Consider the following 22364-nt stretch of genomic DNA (forward strand, 5'->3'; position numbering starts at 1 on the left):
GATTGTTGGCAGAAGGAGAGGTGTCAAAAGGATGAGATGATGAGATGGCATCATTGACTTAATGGACATGAGATTGAGGAAACTCCACAAAATAGTAAAAGACAAGGAAGCCTGTTTTGCTGCCGTAGATGTAATCACAAAGTGTCAAACATGACAGCATCTGAACAATACCAATGAGGACACAGGGTCCAGTGAAGCCTCTGGCCCTGATGGGATTAGAGAAAGATTTAGGTGGAAGGGGAAGCTTCCCATCGTCTAGTACAAGTCCTTGAATCCAAGGCAAGTAGCACAAGATTTTGAATGTGTTACCAAACATTGTTTTCTAAAAAAACAAAAGCTGTTTTCTGCAGAAGTGAGAGCTTCGACTGAGTTTGTTCTCTAGATTATACTGACAGATGTGGAAGGGATCTGGAGTGGGCTAAGTCTGCAAAAACAAGGTGGCCAGATGCTGGAGGGCCAGGCTCGTGGTAGACATTCTGCACTAGGTGGAAAACGAATCGAGAGGAAAAGTGTCCCATCTACAGTGTACATGCCAATGTATCAGATTGTTGCAGCAGAACACATCAATATTGTTTTGAGGTAAGTGAGAAATGCACGATGGTTGGTTTGCTTTGTCAATTCCTCTGGATAATTAGATGACTAAATGTCTGGTTCCTTCAATGCATGGTTGGAATCATGCTTGGGAAAGCAAACTAGATCAGGTCCACACATATTTCATTAAACAGCAGGCATAGGCAGGTTTCTAAGGCCAAGGTAGGTATTTTAACCATGAGGGGTCATATGGGGACAGTTTAATTTATCAGGCTCAGATTGGACTGTGCAGGTTGCCATAGTTGTTGCTATGACAAGTAGCCATAGCGGCTACTTGTTGCTATGCTGGAGATGTGAGAAACTGACAAGAGAGCAAGAGCCTTACGACGCTCTTTGCTGTGTGATTTCACTGTAGAAGTAGTTAGCAAGGAAAGGGTGACTGGTAAGGCTAAGGTAGGGAGCTATCTGAGACAGTAATCATTAGCTCCTGTGGGACCCCAGAAAACAGAAGCATTGTCTCAGTCAGAGTTCTGTATCATGGTTCAGAAATAGATGTCATTTGGCTTGAATCAGTATTTAACCTTTGGAATGGCACACATACCTCTAAAGAGAAGATTTCCTTCTCCCCAGGTGGCAGAATAATTCATTTTTGTTCCAGACTCAGGAACCCAGAAAGCCCTCTGAGGGACACCTGCTCTTTTCAGGCACATATGCAATCTAAAAGGTTGAAGTATCATGATGATGCCCATTTTCCAGATGAGAAAACTGAGGTTAAGGGACTTGATCAAGGTCACACAGCTAAGTATGTGAAACACCAGAACACAATTAGGGTAAGTTCAGTTCAGTCGCTCAGTCGTGTCCGACTCTTTGCGACCTCATGAATCACAGCATGTCAGGCCTCCCAGTCTGTCACCAACTCCCAGAGTTCACTAAAACTCATGTCCATTGAGTTGGTGATGACATCCAGCCGTCTCATCCTCTGTCGTCCCTTCTCCTCCTGCCCCTAATCCCTCCCAGCATCAGGGTCTTTTCCAATGAATCAACACTTCTCATGAGGTGCCCAAAGTACTGGAGTTTCAGCTTCAGCCTCGGTGCTTCCAATGAACACTGAGAACTGATCTCGTTTAGGATAGATTGGTTGGATCTCCTTGCAGTCCAAGGAACTCTCAAGAATCTTCTCCAACACCATAGTTCAAAAGCATCAATTCTTTGGCACTCAGCTTTCTTCACAGTCCAACTCTCACATCCATACATGACCACTGGAAAAGCCATAACCATGACTAGATGGACATTTGTTGGCAAAGTAATCTCTCTGCTTTTGAATATGCTATATTGGTTGGTCATAACTTTCCTTCCAAGGAGTAAGTGTCTTTTAATTTCATGGCTGTAGTCACCACCTACAGCGATTTTGGAGCCCCCAAATAAAGTTTGACAGTTTCCATTGATTTGCCATCTATTTCCCATGAAGTGAAGGGACTAGATCTTAGTTTTCTGAATATTGAGCTTTAAGCCAACTTTTTCACTCTCCTCTTTCACTTTTATCAAGAGGCTTTTTAGTTCCTCTTCAATTTCTGCTTTAAGGGCGGTGTCATCTGTATATCTGAGGCTATAGATATTTCTCTCATAAATCTTGAATACAGCTTGTGCTTCTTCCAGCCCAGCATTTCTCATGATGTACTCTGCATAGAAGTTAAATAAGCAGGGTGACAATATACAGCCTTGACGTATCCCTTTTCCTATTTGGAACCATTCTTGTTCTATGTCCAGTTCTAACCGTTGCCTCCTAACCTGCATACAGGTTTCTCAAGAGGCAGGTCAGGTGGTCTGGTATTCCCATCTCTTTCAGCATTTTCCACAGTTTATCGTGATCCACACAGTCAAAGGCTTTGGCATATTCAATAAAGCAGACATAGATGCTTTTGTGGAACTCTCTTGCTTTTTTGATGATTCATCAGATGTTAGCAATCTGATCTCTGGTTCCTCTGCCTTTTCTAAAACCAGCTTGAATATCTGGAAGTTCATGGCTCACATACTGCTGAAGACTGGCTTGGAGAATTTTGGGTATTACCTTACTAGTGTGTGAGATGAGTGCAATTGTGCAGTAGTTTGAGAATTCTTTGACACGATGTCTCTCTGGGATTAAAATGAAAACTGATTTTTTCTCCAATCCTGTAGCCACTGCTGAGTTTCCAAATTTGCTGGCATATTGAGTTCTGCACTTTCACAGCATCATCTTTCAGGATTTGGAATGCTCAACTGGAATTCCATCACTTCCACTCGCTTTGTTCACAGTGATACTTTCTAAGGCCCACTTGACTTCACATTTCAGGATGTCTGGCTCTAGGTGATTGATCACACCATCATGATTATCTGGGTCGTGAAGCTCTTTTTGGACAGTTCTGTGTATTCTTGCCACCTCTTCTTAATATCTTCTTCTTCTGTTAGGTCCATACAATTTCTGTCCATTATTGAGCTCATCTTTGCATGAAATGTTCCCTTGGTATCTTTAATTTTCTTGAAGAGATCTCTAGTCTTTCCCATTCTGTTGTTTTCCTCTTTTATTTGCATTGATAGTTGAGGAAAGCTTTCTTGTCTCTCCTTGCTATTCTTTGGAACTCTGCATTCAGATGCCTATACTGCTACTGCTAAGTCGTTTCAGTCGTGTCTGACTCTGTGAGACCCCGTAGATGGAAGCCCACCAGGCTCCCCTGTCCCTGGGATTCTCCTGGCAAGAACAATGGAGTGGGTTGCCATTTCCTTCTCCAATGCATGAAAGTGAAAATGGAAGTGAAGTTGCTCAGTCGTGTCCGACTCTTCACGACCCCGTGGACCGCAGCCCACCAGGCTCCTCCGTCCATTGGATTTTCCAGGCAAGAGTACTGGAGTGGGATGCCATTGCCATCTCTGATATCTTTCCTTTATCCTTTGCTTTTCACTTCTCTTCTTCTCACAGCTATTTGTAAGGCCTCCCCAGACAGCCATTTTGCTTTTTTAGCTTTTCTTTTCCATGGGGATGGTCTTGATCCCTGTCTTCTGTACAATTTCATGAACCTCCATCCATAGGTCATCAGGCACTCTGTCTATCAGATCTAGTCCACCAAATCTATTTCTCACTTCCACTGTATAGTTCTCAAATTGTGTTTTTTGCTCCATACCCACTGGGAGTGGTGGGTGGTATTCTGGCACTATTGCTTAGGCAGAAGAAAGCAATATTCAGGTTTCAATTGAAGAAAGTAAGGAAAAGCACTAGACCATTAAGCTATGATGTAAATCAAATCCATTATGATTATACAATGGAGATGAAAAACAGATTCAAGGATTTAGGCCTGGTAGCCTGAAAAACTATGGATGCAGGTTTGTAACATTGTATGGGAAGTGGTGACCAAACCATACCCAAGCAAAAACAACTGTAAGAAGGCAAAGGGATTGCCTGAGGAAGCCTTCAAAACAGCTGAGAAAATAAGAGAAGTGAACAGCAAACAAGAAAGGGAAAGATTACTCAATGAAATGCAGACTTCCAGAGAATAGTAAGGAGAGATAAGAAAGTCTTTGTAAATGAAACATGCAAGAATTAAAGGAAAATAATACATTATAAAGAGTATAGATCTCTTCAGGAAACTTGGAGATACAATAGGAATACTTCATGCAAAGATGGGCACAATAAAGGACAGAAAAGTCAAAGAGAGATTAAGCAAAAGCAGATGAGATTAAGAAGAGGTAGCAAGAATGCACAGAAGAACTATACAAAAATGTTCATACTGATCCAGATAGAGATGATGTTGGTGTAACTCATGTAAAGACAGATATACTAGAGCATGAAGTCAACTGGGCCTTAGAAAGCATCACTACAAGCATAGCTAGTGGAGTTGATGGAATTCCAGCTGAGCTGTTTTAAACATGCTAAAGAATGTGACTGTAAAAGTGCTGCATTCAATATGTCACCAAATTTAGAAAACACAGCAGTGGCCACAGTGCTGGGAAAGGTAGTATTCATTCCAATCCAAAAGAAAGGCAATTCCAAAGAATGTTCAACCTATCATGCCATTGTGCTCATCTCACTTGCTAGCAAGGTAATACTCAAAATCCTTCAAGCTAAGCTTCACAATACATGAACTGAGAACTTCCAGATGTACAAACTGGTTTGAGGAACGAGAGATCAAATTGTCAACATTCATTGGATCATAGAGAAAGCAAGGGAATTCCAGAAAAAACATCTATATCTTCACTGATTATGCTAAAGCCTTTCACTGTGTGGACCACAACAAACTGTGGAATATTCTTAAGAGAATGGGAGTAGCAGATCACCTTACCCCTCTCCTGAAAGTCTGTATGTAGGTCAAAAAGTGGCATTTAGAATCAGACACAGAAAAACTAAAAGATTTAAAATTGGGAAAGGAGCATGACAAGGTATGCATTGTCACTCTGGTTATTGAACTTGTATGTAGATACATCATTTGATATGCTGGATTGCATAAATCCAAAGCTGGGATCAAGATTGCTGGGAGAAATATCAACATCCACAAATATGAAGATGACACCACACTAATAGCAGATAGCAAATAACTAAAGACCAATTGATAAGAAGATGAGATGGAAATGCTGGCTTAAAACTCAACATTCAAAAACTAGTCATAAAAATACACTCAACATTCATGGCATCCCATCTCACCACTTCATGCCATATAGATGAGGGAAAAGTGGAAACAATGGCAGATTTTATTTTCTTGGGCTCCAAAATCACTATGGACCTTGACTGCAGCCACAAAATTAAAACACACTTGCTCCTTGGAAGCAAGAAAGGCTGTGAAAAACCTGCACAGAGTATTAAAAAGCAGAGACTCACTTTGCTAGTGAGGTCTGTAGTGTCACAGCTATGGTTTTTCCAGTAATCAGGTACAGATGTGAAATCTGGACCATCTGAAATGGTGAATGCCAAAGAATTGAGCTTTTGAACTGCGGTGCTTGAGAAGATTCTGGAGAGTCCTTCTTCAACAAGGAGATCAAACAAGTCAATCTGAAAGGAAATAAACTTCTGACCCCTGCTATCTCAGCTGAGGCATCTACTGAGGGTCTCCAGGTGGAAAGAACGGATGCTTCCACTGCAAAAGTGCCTAACCATGGCAGCTCCATGCAAATAGTTTATAGCTCCACCCCTGGAGGAAGCTCAGAAAGGCTGAAGGTTCAGTGTACCCTGGGTCTCCCGATACATGCGTTGCATTCTCCCCAGCAGCATTGGAGGCCAAGGAAGGGGAATTCTGGGCCCTGAAAGAGCGGGATAGCTCAGGGATCCACTGGGGCCACCACTTACCAAGTAAGACTGGAAAGGACAGAGCAGGCATATGTGGCAGAGAGCTGGTGACTGGGGTGTGGGAACAAAAGGGAACCAGCTCTGCATGAAGTACCTCACCCAAACTCCCCTGGAGGAGAAGCCCAGTGATAAGATCATCTGAGGTGAAATGAAGAGAATCTTTCATTACCCCTTATAATTCCTTTGAATGAGGAGGTGGTGGAGTTGGTGGGTCATCACAAACTTTTCCATGGCCTAGACCATCCCCCAGTCGGTATCCTTGGGGTTGCCTCTCCCCACCTTCAGTCATGTAGTTCTGGAGGAAGTTGAAAATCATGTGTGCTTCTGGGTCAGAGTCAATGACCATGTAAAGCCAATCATAGAACCCCATGGCCCTGCCATGATAGCTGATCTAGGGTTGTACATGTGAACTGAGTTGGGTCATTCAGAGAACACCCTTGAAGGTTAATGGGTCCGAGCTTCTTTCTTTATTAAGAGATGCCTTCAGGATATAAAACCTTGGGGCAGGTAGCTTGGACTCCCTCACTATGCGTAGAAGCCTTAAGGAAAAAAAAGTTGTCAGGCTAAGACCATCAAAGTAGAGGGAAGGGAAAGAGCGAGGTTGAGAGAGAATTGATGACTTCTGATTTCTTGTGTCTAGTCACTGAGATCTTTGTATTTGCTCTGATTCTTCTGTCCTGGATTCCCAGAATCATTTCAATGAGTTTCCCCTTTCCTGAAGTCAGTTGGAGGTGAGCTTCTCTCAACTTTAATTCAGACTTTGTTCTAGATCCTTTCCAATCCTTGTACACCTCCCAGACTCAAACAGAGACACCCATTTATTTCAGCACCATTACGAGTGAAACCCTTTTTTCTGTAATAAGAGTAGGGTTTGCAGCCCACCAAATACAGTTCGCCACCATCCTGGGCAAGAGTGCCCTAAGTGTGAGTGAGCATTTGCTCAGAGCAGCCTTATTGATTCCTGAGCCACAGCAAGCATTTCCACTGCTTGTGCCAGGCCAATCCTGTCATTTCCTCAATCATAAACTGAGAAGTACTGCCTCAGGAAAACGTCACCTAGGATCCAGGTATGTAGATATGCTCACTGTGTTCTCTTAAATGTGGTATAGCAGTGGCCTCTAGAATCCTGGGGGAGTCAGAGACACACACCAGTCAGCCTGAGCTGTTACCTGTGACTCCCACCAATATTCAGACCCAGCAAAATTCTTGGTTTTATTTCCCTCTCTTGGTAAGTATCAAGGGGTTTTATGAGCAGCAGGGGATGTGGGAGTTCATCCAAAGCCAGAGTGGGACAAGACATGAGAAAAGGTTGCCATGAGAAAAAGTGTGTGGGAGTGGAGGCCTGGGAGTTGGGGATGCAGCAAAATGATAAAACAACAACAACAACAACAACAACAACAACAACAACAACAACTGAGTCCTACTGTAGAGCGTAAGGAACTATATTCAATATCAAGTGATAATCCACATGAAAAAGAACATGCATTCTTAACCGAATATATAGTTTTTATGTGTGTAACTGAGTCACATTGTTGTGCAGAAGAACTTAAAGCAACACTGAAGATCAATACTTCAATAAAATTTTTAGAAAAGAACAAGAGTGTCCATAGTTCTCCTCACTGCCTGTTTCTTTCCTTCTGACTCCTGCTCCTTGTTTTCTCTGCAGAGAATGCCGGTTCTCCACCTGCATCCCCACAATCCAAACTTTATTTTAAAAAAACTTTATTTCGTATTGGAGTATAGCTGATTAACAATATTCTGAGTTTCAGGTGGATAGTAAAGGGCCTCAGCTGTATGTATCTGGGTATCCTGGTCCCAAAGATACCCCTCCTAACCAAGTTGTCATATAACTGAGCAGAGTTCCCTGTGCTACACAGTAACACGTTGTTGGTTATCCATCTTAAATAGAGCAGTGCCCACACACATTCTTGGAGACTTAACTCAGGAACTCTGGGAAGCTTTCTTCAGCCCGCACTCACCCTCTTTGACCACTCCAGGATTGGTTGGGTAACGTACTCTCGTCCCCCATCCCCACCAGTCAGTCCGTAGCCCTCATCACCCAGAGTAAGTCTGAATGCCCCAATGCAGAGCAACTTGGGATGCCATTTGCATGGAATCCAGTGCAGTTTTGCCTAGAATTGAGCACCCCTCCACATGCCTCCATGAGTTTACAGTTTTAGGATTCCTGAAATTCCTTCCCTTCCTCAAAGCCTTCTTTCAGCCCATCAGCCTCTGAACTCCCACATGGAGCTGACAAGAAGCCTCCACCCTGTGCCGGGACTGAGTAGTCACTGTGCACCCTTTATTCACATTAGCAACCAGCATCGCCCAGAGGGGTCAGGTATCCCAACTCACAAAGGGGGCACCCGGCCTGAGCAAGGAGAAGATGCATCTAAGAACTAGGGTGACCATGTAATTTATCATCAAAACAAGGAAAAGTGCAAGAAAGGAAGGGAGACTGTTAATCCTTATGGTGGGAGAGCACGCTGAGAGTGTCCGCAATCATTCTCCTTGTCACATGGCCTATTCAGTGAGCTGACTTTCGTGTTCATGCATTTGAGGTTTCAGATTGAAGTGAAGCTCTTTGAGGACTGAGGACCAAAGTGTTCCCCTCTCCTTGTGACTCCCACCATGCCAGCATAGTGTGGCGTCTCCACATTTCTTTCAAGATGATCAGTGTCCCAGACGGCCATTTACTCTCAAGTGGTTGTTTTTGTTGCAGGCTCTTGCCGAGCAACAGGGCTCATCAGCATCTGCAATAGTGCTAGATGGCCTGCAGAGGGCGCCCTTCTTCCAGCAGCAGCCCAAGGGTTCCTGCAAGATCCTTTTTGAGAACAATCCCTCAGGGTTCTCCACTAACCTTGAGGTTGTAGGCTCGAGTTGGCACTGGGTATTTGACTCCATTGATAGTGAAGATAATAGAGGGAAGGGTATTGACAAAAAAATATGAAACATAGTGCCGTTAGAGAGAAATGCTGGCCCTGGAGATCTTTCTTATGTGTGGAGACTGAGAGTGACCCTGGGGCATGACCCTTCACCTCAGAACCCCGTGGCATCTCACTGATGAGCTTCTAGATGTTATTGATGAGTCTTCTTGGGCCAAGGGTCAGTGATGTCATAGAGTCCATGAGAGCCTTACAGCCTCCAGAACAAGCAATAACCTTTCTTTTCATGGAGATGCTGAGAGAAAGTGTGATAAAGCAGGCATCAAGGCCACTCTGAATCTCCCCAGAGCTGTGTCCTTCCCAACTGTCTCCTAAACACCCATTCATCTTTTGGGGTGACTCTTTTCTTTGCTCTTGATATGGCACCTTCCTTGACATCCTGAAAGCAGTGTTTCAATACACCATAATGCTTTGTATCTTGACACAAGCTGGTCTTCCTTCCTAGAAGAGTCCCCTCCCCTTTGACTAGCAAATTTCTTCTCATTGTTCCAATTCCAACTTAATTGTCATTGATTCGGGGAAGTCTTTCCCTTGATGTTTATCAGTGTCCTGTCTTGGTCACTTTCTGTAAACCCTTTCTTATGTCTGCTGCTGCTGTGCTGCTGCTAAGTCGCTTCAATCGTGTCCAACTCTGTGCGACCCCATAGATGGCAGGCAACCAGTCTCCCCTGTCCCTGGGATTCTCCAGGAAAGAGTACTGGAGTAGGGGTGGCATTGCCTTCTCTGTTTCTCATGTCTAGAATGTACCAAAGTCAAAATTCACTATGTGTGTGTGTCATTTCTTGTGCTTCTGCCTTCTTAGATGTGAGGGTGAGTTTTATTCTTATTGTCTCCCTAAAGTGCCTGGCACACAGTGGATGCCCAATGTTTGTGTGTTTAGTGAGTGAAATGAAGACTGTGAAACTAATTAATGAGAAACATCCAGAGAGCTGTATCTGTTGGGGAACAAACAATGGGTCAACCACAGAGTAAAGATGGAGATTCGTGGGGACTGCAGATTCTCATAATGGTAGGAGAGAGGGGTTCCTCTGGAAGAGGGTGTCTTCCAGCACTGTTCCAACAACCAGCTCAGACCCTGAGATCCTGGCCATGAAATATATGACTAGCCCACCGAAACTCCAAAGGACAGGTCAGCTTTTGTCTGAGGGTTTGACACAGAATCCTATCAATTGTGCCTCTTGTCTTCAGGTCAAACCTGGATCCCACCTTCCTGATTCTCTGTTATAGCCCCTGCGCCACTGTGTGCCCAGTTACATGGGGTGTCATTTTTATTAGTTGCTTTCAGGTCATAAGACTGCAGCCAACCTCGCTCCACTGCTGGGTAGCTGCTCCCTAAGAAGATCAGTTTTCCCCACTTGCTCAGGACTTTCCCTGTTTTTAAACACATTTATCTGTACTGAGAACTTCCTTGGTCCCATGTAGCCCTGGACAGTTTGTCATCTTATAATTGTGTTCAGGCTGGTGTAATCCTCCCTGATCCTCTGTTCAGCACACTGTAGAGTCCTCTAACCAAGCTCCACGCCTCACAGGGCAGTGGGTGCAGCCCTCTCCCAGCTGCACAGACCTCTCCGGACCCTTTTAGGACCTTGGTCAGAGTCCTGATCAGAAGGTCTGGGGATTATGAACCCATGGGTTGTTTGCGTATCTATGTGTTTATGAGTTTGTGTATGTATTTGTATGTGTCTCTAATTGTGCTTTTTTGTCTCTGACTAGCTATGCATGTTTATATGTGTTTCTGTTTATATATGTCTGCTTGTGTGTTTCCATGTGCCTGTGTGTCTGTCTGTGTCCTTGTGGGTGGTGTATATGTCTGTGTCACTATGTGTCTGAGAATGCATTTGTGTGTGTCTTCCTGTGTCCGTGTACAGATGTGGAGCATCACTTGGACTGACCCTCAGAGGGAGAGGCTTACTGGTCCAAGTGTACACTCCAGTTTCCCGCTTTGATCAATGGTACCCAGTCGAGCACTCCCTGGTAGTAGGCTTTGTCCACCCCATCAAACATCACTACACTGCCCTTCCTCTGCATCGGTAAAGAGAAAAGAAGAGGAGATTTGTGGAGGACAGCAACAACAACACTGTTGGAGAGCTTGTGTTTGTGTGTCTACCCACTAAGGCCCTAATAATGTCTCCATTTACAGATGCAGAAATCAAGGCTAGGAGTGATTCAGAATCATACTGAGGTCAGTAACTGGCTAATGAGTGGCACAGAGGATGTTAGAAGCTGAGTCACATGGCTGGGCTCTACCCACTATGTCTTCTGAAGAGGCCCAGGACCTCCTGCTACCTGTGTGTTCAGAAACCCTCAGATGACAGAGTGCTGAAGAGTTTTTGCTTTCCCCTTGTCCAGCTTGTCATTTTTTAGGAAAATCAAAGCCTGGGAGCACTAAGGATGTGTGTTCAAATCACCCAGAGTTGGCTCTGCTGGTCTGTGACCTCTCCTGTCCAAAGGGCCCCAAACTCAGAAGGGACCCCACCTCTGCTCTCCCTGTCTTAAAATGACTAATATTTCTTGAAGAAGGGATCCCATATTTTGTTTTGTGTTCCACACTTTTATTTTTCACTGGCTCCTGCAAATTGGGTAGCTGGTCCTGGGCTCCAGATGGAATGCTAATCAGGAAGGAAACATATCCACCATCCTTCTCCTTCCTTCCTTATCTAATTCATAAGCAAATTGTATTGCTTTTTCCTTCAACTTGTTTCCTGTTGCCTTTCATTAGTCTTCCTTCTCACTCGCCCCTCTAGAACAAGTTACTGGTCTTGAGGCCAGGAGCAGGGATGTGTTCCAATAAAACATTATTTATAAAAACCAGTGGTGATGCAAGGTAGGTCCCTAGTTATCCTGGGTTAGATTATCTCTCAGGACACGTCTTTCTCAAGTGTTGTATAATTTTCGTGCAACTGAAAGCATCTTACAGCTAATTTGGAGAAAGGGATTGTCTATCTCAGACTTACTTGATCTAGTAGAAGGCAAAAACAGGCTCAGACATGGCACCTTGATTCTTCAGCTTGTAAAAGATGGGGATGGCTCCAAAGATGGATATGTTGGGGTAGTTCCAGCCCAAGACGCCATCAAAAGGAATTCCCTCAAACCCATATTCCGCCATGTTTAGACGGAACGGCTGGTCAGTACTTACAAGGTCCCAAATCTGTGGGAGAGAAGAGTGTTCCCACTTACAGATATGTGAAGTGGGGCTAGGACTGGGCTGGGGTGCATTGCCATTAGACCCTCATAGAAGAACTGAGCCTAGGCTGTGTCTTTGGTGGACCTCAGATGGTTAGACAAAGCTGGGAGGTGAATTTGGGTTCCATTTGTGACAGGCTGTGAATTTTAAAATGTTTGCCTCTCTGAAAAACGCCAACTGAGTGAGCCAAACTGACCTTGTGGCTTCTGTACAGGTGGGATGACCAAGAGTCTGAAACCCACTGTTGCACCCTTGTGGATAAAACGATCGAGAGCAAGATAGCCTTCTCTTTGGCATGACCTAATGACAGGAATGGACTGCATTCTCTGTAACATACTGTGGATTCTGCAACTGTTCAGGATGACTGAACCTGAAAACACAACCTAGCTTACAAGATTCTATGAAATTACTGTCTGGGAAATTCACTTATGGGGATATGTGTGTATTTGTGTGAGTGTGTATGAGAGAGGAAAAGTGAGAGGGAAACTACTCAAGTACTTTGGAGAAGCAGGCCATAGGTTTTATTAGACTCTCAAAGGTACCCTAGAGTGAGAACTCATTTATCAGGCCCTCTGACATCTCTGATCTCTAGTTTCCCACTGTGAATACTTGAAGCCCCTGATTGCCCTGAGGGTCCCCAGATCAGTTTTATCCTGTCCCAAACACACTACAGCAACTGCAGTCCTGAAAAGCCAGCCCAGCTCCATTACTTACCACATGTGTGACCTTAGCAAGGCCCTTGCTGTCTGTACCTCAGTTTCCTCATATATCAAATGAGCTAATCAGACCACCTGCTGTGTGGGGTTGTTGCAGGATTAAACCAATTATTACCTGAAAGTGCCTCAGTCTGTGAATATAAAAGTGGATGCTTTTCTCCCCTCTTCTCTCTCCAAGCAAAATGTACCTTGAACTGCTCATGGGCAGAGCAGCTGCAAGTCCCCACCTCAAGCCACTCTCTGGGTTGGCTAATCTGTTTGCTCATGTGTCATCATGGGCACTGCCTCCCCAGGGACAGGATCCTGTGGTTAAGATGGCCAATATCTATGGGAGTTAGGGTAGGAAGTGTCCTGCAAGATGGTCTGCATCTGTTTTGCAAGCAATGATCACTCCATAGGCAGTCCTGACTCAGCTTCTCTTTACACATTACCCAAAAGGTGTCATAAGCAAGAAATCCCATCATGCTCCCAGATCCATAGGTGATGCTGAAGATCTTTTGGATAGGCCGGAAGGTGGAAAACTTGTAATGTCTGAACCAACTTGTGTAGCTGCAGACACAAGAAATGAGTGTCATCAGGTGCCAAGGGTGGAAAAAGGGTGGCAGGACAAGTGAAAGATGGTCCGGGAACAGAGTGTCTGTACTCACAACAGGGTTGACTGAGGAAAAGAGGGAGGAAACCTACAAGTCAGATGAACCTGTGTCAAAGATAACCTGGAATTCCTGAGGAGGTGTTCCAATGGTGATGTTACCCACATAAAACAATTACAGGGAGAAGGAGTGAGTGGGTTAGGGCAGAACTGGCTACCCTCTATTCCTACACTGTTGCCTCCCTCTGGGTGTCACATATCTCTTGAGATCACTTTCTAACCACTTGTGCAGCTCACAATCTTTAATCATAGAGGTTTTGCATTTCATATTGTTTTTTTCCTATGCTACATTCTATGCAGGATATTGACTATATGACTGGGTGTTGAAGTGGTGCCTCTTGCCTAGGATGCCCAGAGGCATAACTACTGGGCCTCCAAGACTGCTGGACACCCAGGGAATTACTGTGCCTTCATTTGAGAAGCTCTATAGTCTCTTCACACCCAGCCTTAGCATCCCCTTCTCCAGGAGGTCGTTCTTGATCAACCCCAGCCGCTTCCTTCATACTCAGACCTCATCCAGTCAACACCACACAGGTGACCCTTTCATTTGACATGTATTTACTCTTTGCCTATCATTCAGGCTGGCATGGGCATTCTTGAAGACAAATAAGCCATTTTCTAATCTAAAACCTGTAAGCACTCTGTTAGATTCTTATGGCCTTACATGGAATACGGGTTCAATTATTTTTACTGCTGTGGTTCTTGCATTTGTGGAAACTGAATTCCTCTGCCTGGGGATTCACAGGTGATTTGCAATTAGTTCTACCTTTTGACCAGAGATGGTTCACTCTTTATCTGTAACTGAGTGACTCCCTTAGTTGAGAAGTATCTGCTGCTGCTGCTGCTAAGTCACTTCAGTCATTTCCAGTTCTTTGCAACCCCATACACAGGAGCCCACCAAGCTCGCCAGTCCCTGGGATTATCCAGGCAAGAACCCTGGAGTGGGTTGCAATTTCGTTCTCCAGTTCAGGAAAGTGAAAAGTTAAAGTGAAATCGCTCAGTTGTGTCCGACTCTTCGCGACCCCATAGACTGCAGTCTACCAGGCTCCTCCATCCTTGGGTTTTTCCAGGCAAGAGGACTGAAGTGCGTCGCCATTGCCTTCTCCTCAGAAGGAACAATCTCCATCAAACTATTGACACATTTTTGACAGAGAAATGGGTGTTTACCTGCCACTTGGTAATTTCTGGGCCCAGTCACCAAGATCAAGAGTTGAGGATGATAGTGCCTTCTCCTCTAGGTGAAGACACTGTTACCCAGAGTTTCTGCCTCCTTCAGGAGCCAGCCCCAACATCCCACCTGTCATCTCCAGATGAGCCCCAGTGCTGGGCTAAAGCACCAGGGTCACTTTGGAGCACCATCCTCCCAAAACCTCACATTCATTATGTTGCTTAGGGAGTTAATAGTTATATTTGACCCACGAGAAGAAATCTGGGACAGTCTGTTATCATGTTCCTTCAGAAAATTGTTCAGCATGTTTTTTTTTTTTTTTCACTGAGGCTTTATCTCATGGTCTTCAGTTTTGTTAGAGGTATTCTTTCATCGACCGCTTGACAAAGAAAACAAAGAAGACACTACAATTAGCTGTCAGTGTTAAGGTATAGCTGTTATTGCAAAGGCACTGTGTATTTTCCAATCATTTTTATGAGTCACCTTTTTATCATAATTTTATGCATATACCATGGCAAAGACATATATTTAAATAAAGATTCTGTTATGTAATTTTGGGTAGGCCATATGACCATGTGGGGTCTCAGTGTCCCCTCAGTAAAATGGTGAATATAATGATTCAAACCCTCCAAATAGGATATCTTGGGGATAAGTGAAGGGATGGATATAAGGTACCTGATAAACAGGAAGTCTCAACAATGACAGCCATTAGCACTGCTGTTGCCACCCCACTGTATCTTTCTCATAGAACGTCAGGGAAGGGGGTAGAAGGGGGATTTCTCTCCTCTTTTACAGGGGAGGAATTTGAAAAGCAAGAGGTTTGTGAATTGGCTTTGGTCACACTTCTTTTCAGATATAGAATAGTGTATAAGCAGTTCTCCCAATGTTCTCCAAGTTTAAAGAGAAGAGATAGTTGAATAAAGAATCCAGGAGATAGGGAACAAGTTAGGGAAATGTAGAGGCTCTAGAAAGAAGGATGAGTCAAATGAAAAATTAAAAGAAAACAACAGAGAGAGAAATACATTCAAAGCCTTCCAAAGGTATGGAGAGATAAATGATAGTGATACAGAGATGCAGACATAGACATATACATATGGAAGTAGAGAGTGAACAAAAAGAACATGTTAAATAAAATGTAGAAAAGTGTTATTACACAGGACTACCCCTATATCTGCGTTGACTACACACTGAATTATTGCAAGGAGTTCAATTTTCAATAGGCCATGACATGACTGGACCCAAGAGTTGTGTAGCTATGCAAATCTACACTAAGTTACTTGGGACCCACATTTCCTATAGCAATGTACTTATCAATAAGTAAGTGTTGAACTTTAAGATTTTCAGGGGAATATTCCATTCCCATTTAAACTGGATGAATAGAATAATCAAATGAAAAGAAAAATCACAGAAATGAATATGATGTGGCTTAGAGTCTCCATACTTACATGACTCTGCAATCTGAGAAGGCCATCAGCCCGAGGAGCACAAGCCACTTCATGCTTCTTTCCTGGCTCCGAGTACTCAGGGAAGTTCAGGTTCTTAGCATGTAGTGGTGACTTAGAGCCCCTAGTTATATATGCTCTGATATGCCCTAGTTTAGCCCTTTAGGCCAATAATAGGTCTGAAAAAAAACCAAAGCTCTTGATAAAATGTTTACTTTCATCAGTGTCCTTGGTGAGTGGACTTTGAAGCTTCTCAGAATACAGAAAATTGAACTGCAATCTCTTTCCTGAAGCTTGGTTAGAAAGTCAAACTGATCTGTATGGACATCTAAGAAGATGCCTTCTTGGAGGAAAAAAAAAAAACCTGCTAAAAACATCATGAAAATGGATACTAAGGGCCATGCTCGACATTCGTGGTTTCATGTCATTTTCCTAGCCACTTCATGAGATATGCATTACTGTCTTCATTGGAGAGGAGATTGCTAGGAGGATGAGTTGTCAAATGGCAAAGTGAAGAATTCAGGGACAGCCCAGGGACATACACCTGGCTTTAAGTATTGGGTCTAATGGCAGGTATCATGGGTACCTATGAGGCCAGTTTGCATCAAAGATTTAGGGCAGAACAGTACATCAATTGCATGCTTTCAGTATTGGAAGAAATGTCATATGCATCCACAAGATATTTTATATCATCCAGAAAACCCACAAGGAAGTAATGTGTTCTGGGTTCTGGGTTAAAAGCTTCAAAGTCAAAGTTGATCAAGACAAAAGTAGTCTTTATCTTAAGATAGCTAGCAGTCTCGGAGAAGGCAATGGAACCCCACTCCAGTACTCTTACCTGGAAAATCCCATAAATGGAGGAGTCTGGTAGGCTGCAGTCCATGGGGTGGAGTCAGACATGATTGAGCAACTTCACTTTCACTTTTCACTTTCCTGCATTGGAGGAGGAAATGGCAACCCACTCCAGTGTACTTGCCTGGAGAATCCCAAGGACGGTGGAGCCTGGTGATCTGCCATCTATGGCGTTGCACAGAGTCGGACATGACTGAAGCAACTTAGCAGCTGTCTAATTCTCACAAACTCATTGACCCAGGGGGCAAGAGAAATGATACTTGAACTAGGTTGCCATGTTGGACCCTGGGCAGCACAGGACCCTCCCAGCACAGCACTGGGAGCAGCCTTTCTTACACTGGAAAGCAGGCAAGTTGGCCATGTTTTCAAAAGAAGTCAGAAGTTGGATATTTATGTACCAGGTACTGATTTTAATATTAGCAACCAATTAAAGAAAAAAGTAGGAATGAAATCTCTATAGCAATGTGCTGGAATCAGCCTTAAGTCTCTGTGTGTTTTTATTTCTCACCTAGATTTGGGGGTGCAGTGGGCACAGAGAAGAATTTAATTCATGTTGGTTGATTTAGAAAGAGACCAAATTCATACTGAACATGTGTGTTTCCTTTCCATTTAAAGAAATATCACCAGGGAAATACAAACCAACGAATTTAACTGCTGAAGATAAAGGGATGTATTTGTGATATAATTTCCTCATAGGGTCTATGCTGTGAAAAATTCTGTCTGCCAAACCAAACATACAAAAAAAAAAAAGAAAGAAAGAAAAAAGAAAAAATAATTTTGAAATGTCTTCCCAATCAAAGAAGACAAAACAACTGGCAGCCAAAGTAAAGACAATCATATTTAAAGACTCATCCAGGATTCCCAGGGCCTATCCCTGCATGAGATCTATTAATGACTGTCCCTTGAATACAAGAGGAGCCTCTCCTAGTCACCAAATGTGAGTAGATGGTGCATTGTGTCTTAACACTTATTTTTGCACATTGTTTAAATTCAGTTTTGGTGGTTAAATCCCAACAGGGGGAATATGACATCACTGACAAATGACACACATATATGCCCTTTGAACTATGGCGTTGGAGAAGACTCGAGAGTCCCTTGGACTGCAAAGAGATCAAACCAGTCCATCCTAAAATAATCAGTCCTGAATATTCACTGGAAAAACTGATGTTGAAGTTGAAGCTCCAATTATTTGCCCAAATGATGGGAAGAATTGACTCATTGGAAAAGACCCTGATACTAGGAAATATTGAAGGCAGGAAGAGAAGGGGAAGACAGAGGACGAGATGGTTTGATGGCATCACCAAGTCGATGAACATGAGCTTGAGTAAGCTCCAGGAGTTGGTGATACATAGGGAAGCCTGGCATGCTGGAGTCCATGGCGTTGCAAAGAGACCAACATGATTGAAGAACTGAACTAAACTGAACAAATTGAGAACAAAGACTGATAAATATAATTGCATCAAATTGGTGAATAGCTGCCCATAATATCACATTATTTAAGTGGCTTTAAAATTCAGAATTATGACTTCATTGAGAGTTGAATATCTTCTAGAGAAAAACAAAATTACTGCCCATCCAAAACAAAACCAAAGAAAATCAAAAGAAATACAAGAAAGAAATCTGAATCTATATTCAACAACTTATTTTTCCTCATATTGGTTATGTTATTGTGACAGAATAATATATATGTTAACAGGTAAAAGCAAGACAAGAATTAAAACTAATGTTCTGAAGTAAGCCTTTCAGTGGCTAGAAATAGAGGTTCACTCATAACAAAGAATTTTAATTAAAACTCTGCTGTCTTAAATCTTGAACTGAAAGCATACATTTATACCAACTAATTATATTCATTTTTATTTTAGTTTTTAAGGAAAATGTGTCCTTCCTACTCTGAACAATGTAAAGCTTACAAGCAATGACAACTTGATGACAGTGACTATTCTGAGGTCTAACATCTAGCTTCTAAATACATTTCCCATCAGATGATGCATGGATTCTTAAAGAGATGGCTGATTTCAGGACTGCATAAAGAAATGCACAAAATAATCTTGGGAATCATGAAGGACCAGAAATTAAGGGACTTCAAAGCCTAATGGGGAGCGGACAGAAAGTTTAAGAATCCAAATGAAAAGGCCAAACATCTACCAGTTTGTTGGGCAGAGTGATGTTTCTGCTTCTCAACACACTGTTTATGTTTCTCAAAGCTTTCCTGCCAAGAAGCAAAGGTTTTCTGATTTCATGGCTGCAGGCAGCATCCACAGTGGATTTAGAGGCTCAGATGAAGAAATCTGTGACTGCTTCCACCTTTTCTCCTTCTATTTGCCATGAAGGATGGGGCTGGATCCCATGATCTTAGTTTTTTAATATTTAATTTTAAGAGCACCAAATGTGTTCAAATGTTAATAGGCAACATCTAAATCGTCACTGATAGATTCCTACGGCACCAACTCACCATTTTGAGTACAGAGAAAGAAAAATAATCATCAATATTTACACTATTTTTGTTTCTATTAAGCATAGGTTATGTAACTACAAACAGTTCCAGGAAAAAAAGCTAGAATGTCTCTACTGGGGGTGATGAGAGAGTGATGGGGAGCAGCTATAATACAGATGAAGCTCACTCACTGGCCTGTAGCTCACCTCTGCTGTGGAGGTCTGGTTCTAATAGACCAAGGACTGGTACTGGTCCTGACCCACTTTGCTGGTATTGTGGACTCCTGCTCTAAACCCAATACTGGGACATTCTATAAGGCACACCAACATGTTTCTTCCCAGTTTCTGAACAAATGAATGGCATTAAAATTGTGAGAGTAACAGTTATTTCATCTAAAGGAGAACAACCAAGTGCAACATATGACTACATTCTTTCAATAAACTTTGAAAAGATATCTGCTTTTTGAGAATCAGGGAAATTTGCACATTGACTGGATATTAAATGTTAACATTTTTGGAAACAAAGAGCATTTTTTAATATCCCAATATATTACCACAAATACTCATTATGTATTGCCGGGAGCCAGCACAGGAGATCTCCCCCCCCCCCCCCCTCCCCGCCGCCCATGACAAGGTCATGTGGAAGAGCCTGACAGAGCAAGGCGGATCAGGTCTCAAGGGATCCTCTGCCTGAGCATCTACCCCCAAACCAAAATCTGTCTGTTTACTGTCTGCTATACTACACTTTTCTGACATTAACCAGGGCTATCCCCGACCACCTTTCTCTGAAGAAAACAACTTAGAGCTTTAGTTAATAATTCTCCTGGGCATAATAGAGTGTTTCCATCCAAATCCCTCTGATGAATTTCTAGCCTGCCTGACAGGTTTGTTCAGGCTCCTGCAGTTACGCATGTGATTTTTTATGGCCTCCCAACCATGAGAGGCATGGGAAGCCTATAATATTATAAAAATATAGAGTCTTACTGGGAGTTAAGAAATTAGTAGAATAGTACTGGTAGAGGGTTTCATTGTTGAGCCAATATTTGCTGCTAAGTTTCCATATCCCTTACCAATTATGTTTTTGAGAACATACATTAATTAGTATAGTTGGTATGTGGAACAATAAGCTGTAGCCTTTGATTTCACCACATCAGAAATTATTTCCATGTTATAGCCCACTTCACCCTTAACCTATGGGAATGTAACCTTTTCTAGTGCTTTCTGAGAGTGGCGCCTGACTTTAGAATAATCACCTTTGGAGAAAATAAGTTTTCTGGTTGACTACTCATTATCAGAAAGGGTCATAAAAATGTTAGCAGACCTTCTGATCAGAAGATGATGTAAATCACCTGAGACCTCTGTATTTCTATGTACAGCTCAAAGTATATAAACCCTCCTGGAAAATAAAGTTTGGGCCTCGCTCAGTAATGCTTGGTCTCCCCATGGCAATCCTTTGTCTTTCTCCCTCTCCTTCCCTCTCTTTTCAGGCTTATCCCTTGGAGCACAGAGGCTGTCTGCATTCACTTTTTTGCCAGGGATTCTAAGACCTGTCCAGGAAGGCGCTCTGTGTCTTCACTCACTCGGAAGACCGAGAGGGCACCTGAGGCCTATGTGAACAGAGCAAGTTCCTTGTCTGGAGATTTATTGGCTTTCTGTGTAAACCAAGGAATATCGGCTCTTTCTCTCCTCTATTTTCTTAACTGTAACATTCCTTCCTTATCTCCTACAAGATCTCTAATTAATCTCTTTCAGATGCTGACGCCATCCCCCTGAGGATACCCTGAATCCAACCGGGGCTGGACCCCAGTAATGTATATTTTGTGCATTGTTTATTTTGTCCCTAAAATACACCAGGAAACATGAATAAGAAGTAAAAGAGAATAAAATGAGTGTCTGTCTTGATTTAAAAACAGATCTGCATAGCTGCTGTGAATTGAATTGTTTCCACCCTGACTCCCAATGTGATGGTATTAGGAAGTAGGGCTTTTGGAAGGTACCCAGCTTGACATAGGGTTTTGATCATGGTCCCTCATGATGGGATTAGCCTCTCCCTATTTTTCTCTCTATTCTCCCTCTTCCTCCTTCCCTTCAACCACCACATGTTAGAAGATATAAGAAGAGAAAGACTGATGCAAGCCAAGAATGTCTTCATCGGGAACTCTATTGGCCATCACCTTGATGTTGTATAGTCTCCAGTCCGTGACAACCTGTGGGACAAAGAGGTTAGTTTTGTAGTTATTGTTGCCAAATGGCAAATATAGGGTTTATGACACTCTTCTTTATTATATTTGTTATGTTTGAAATCATTTTGTAATAAGAAGTTTATAGAAAGTCTATTTTGAAATTTCTGTCTTAGAGATACCATGCGGAGCCCAAGATAGCAGATTTAGGCAGGTCCCCAGTGAATGAGTGGTTGGAGGACAAAATGCTCCTTATTCCAAATCATCTCTTGTCATCTGCAAACCATCCCACACACCTGACAACCTTATTACCCCTCCGCCCCATTCTGCAACTCCATTACCCTGTTAGACTGAGTCATCTAGCTGGAGATGTTAATGATTCAGGACAGGGTCTGAAAGAAAAAGGAATGCAGACATTTTTAGAAAGAATGAACTGGGCAGACCCCTCCTTGGTTTTCCCTTCTTTAGTGCCATTTGCCTGTGAGGAATTGGGCTTGGGTAGAGAGGAAGCCACAAGTGGGACTGCATGCATATTTGCCAGAGAAGGGAGGAGGAATTCAGAACCCAGGAACCAGGAGGTGGGCAGCTTGGCCAGGACCCAGGAGGGAAGGAAGAAGCACTGGGAAAAGAATAGTGCCTACCTGAGGATCAGACATGCCTGAGTCTTCCAGTTAAACTTGGATGTCACATGCTTCCTGCTGGGATTCCTGCTCCAGATGTGAAGGGGAGAAAGCTGTATTCACTCCTACTGAGCCACATGGAGAGGCATTGCCTCCCCCAGAGCCCTTTGATTCCACTCTAACTGTGGGTATCATCCCAAGCCAGAGAGCAACTGGCAAGTCATCCAAAAGATGACCTACTTTAAACAATATTTAAAATACTACAAAATTTGTCTAAGAGTCCTGGAATATCTAGTTTCCTGAGTTTTTTAGCAGAGATAATTCATCAGCCTAATT

General features: G+C 43.0%; 1 pseudogene; it reads right to left on the bottom strand.

Moving 5' to 3' along the window:
• Positions 1 to 6779: 6779 nt before the first annotated feature.
• Positions 6780 to 15999, bottom strand: LOC138426646 (pregnancy-associated glycoprotein 1-like; annotated as a pseudogene).
• Between the last annotated feature and the right edge of the window lie 6365 nt (positions 16000 to 22364).

The sequence above is a fragment of the Ovis canadensis genome, chromosome 21, assembly GCF_042477335.2.
Source record: "Ovis canadensis isolate MfBH-ARS-UI-01 breed Bighorn chromosome 21, ARS-UI_OviCan_v2, whole genome shotgun sequence".
Lineage (NCBI taxonomy): Eukaryota > Metazoa > Chordata > Mammalia > Artiodactyla > Bovidae > Ovis > Ovis canadensis.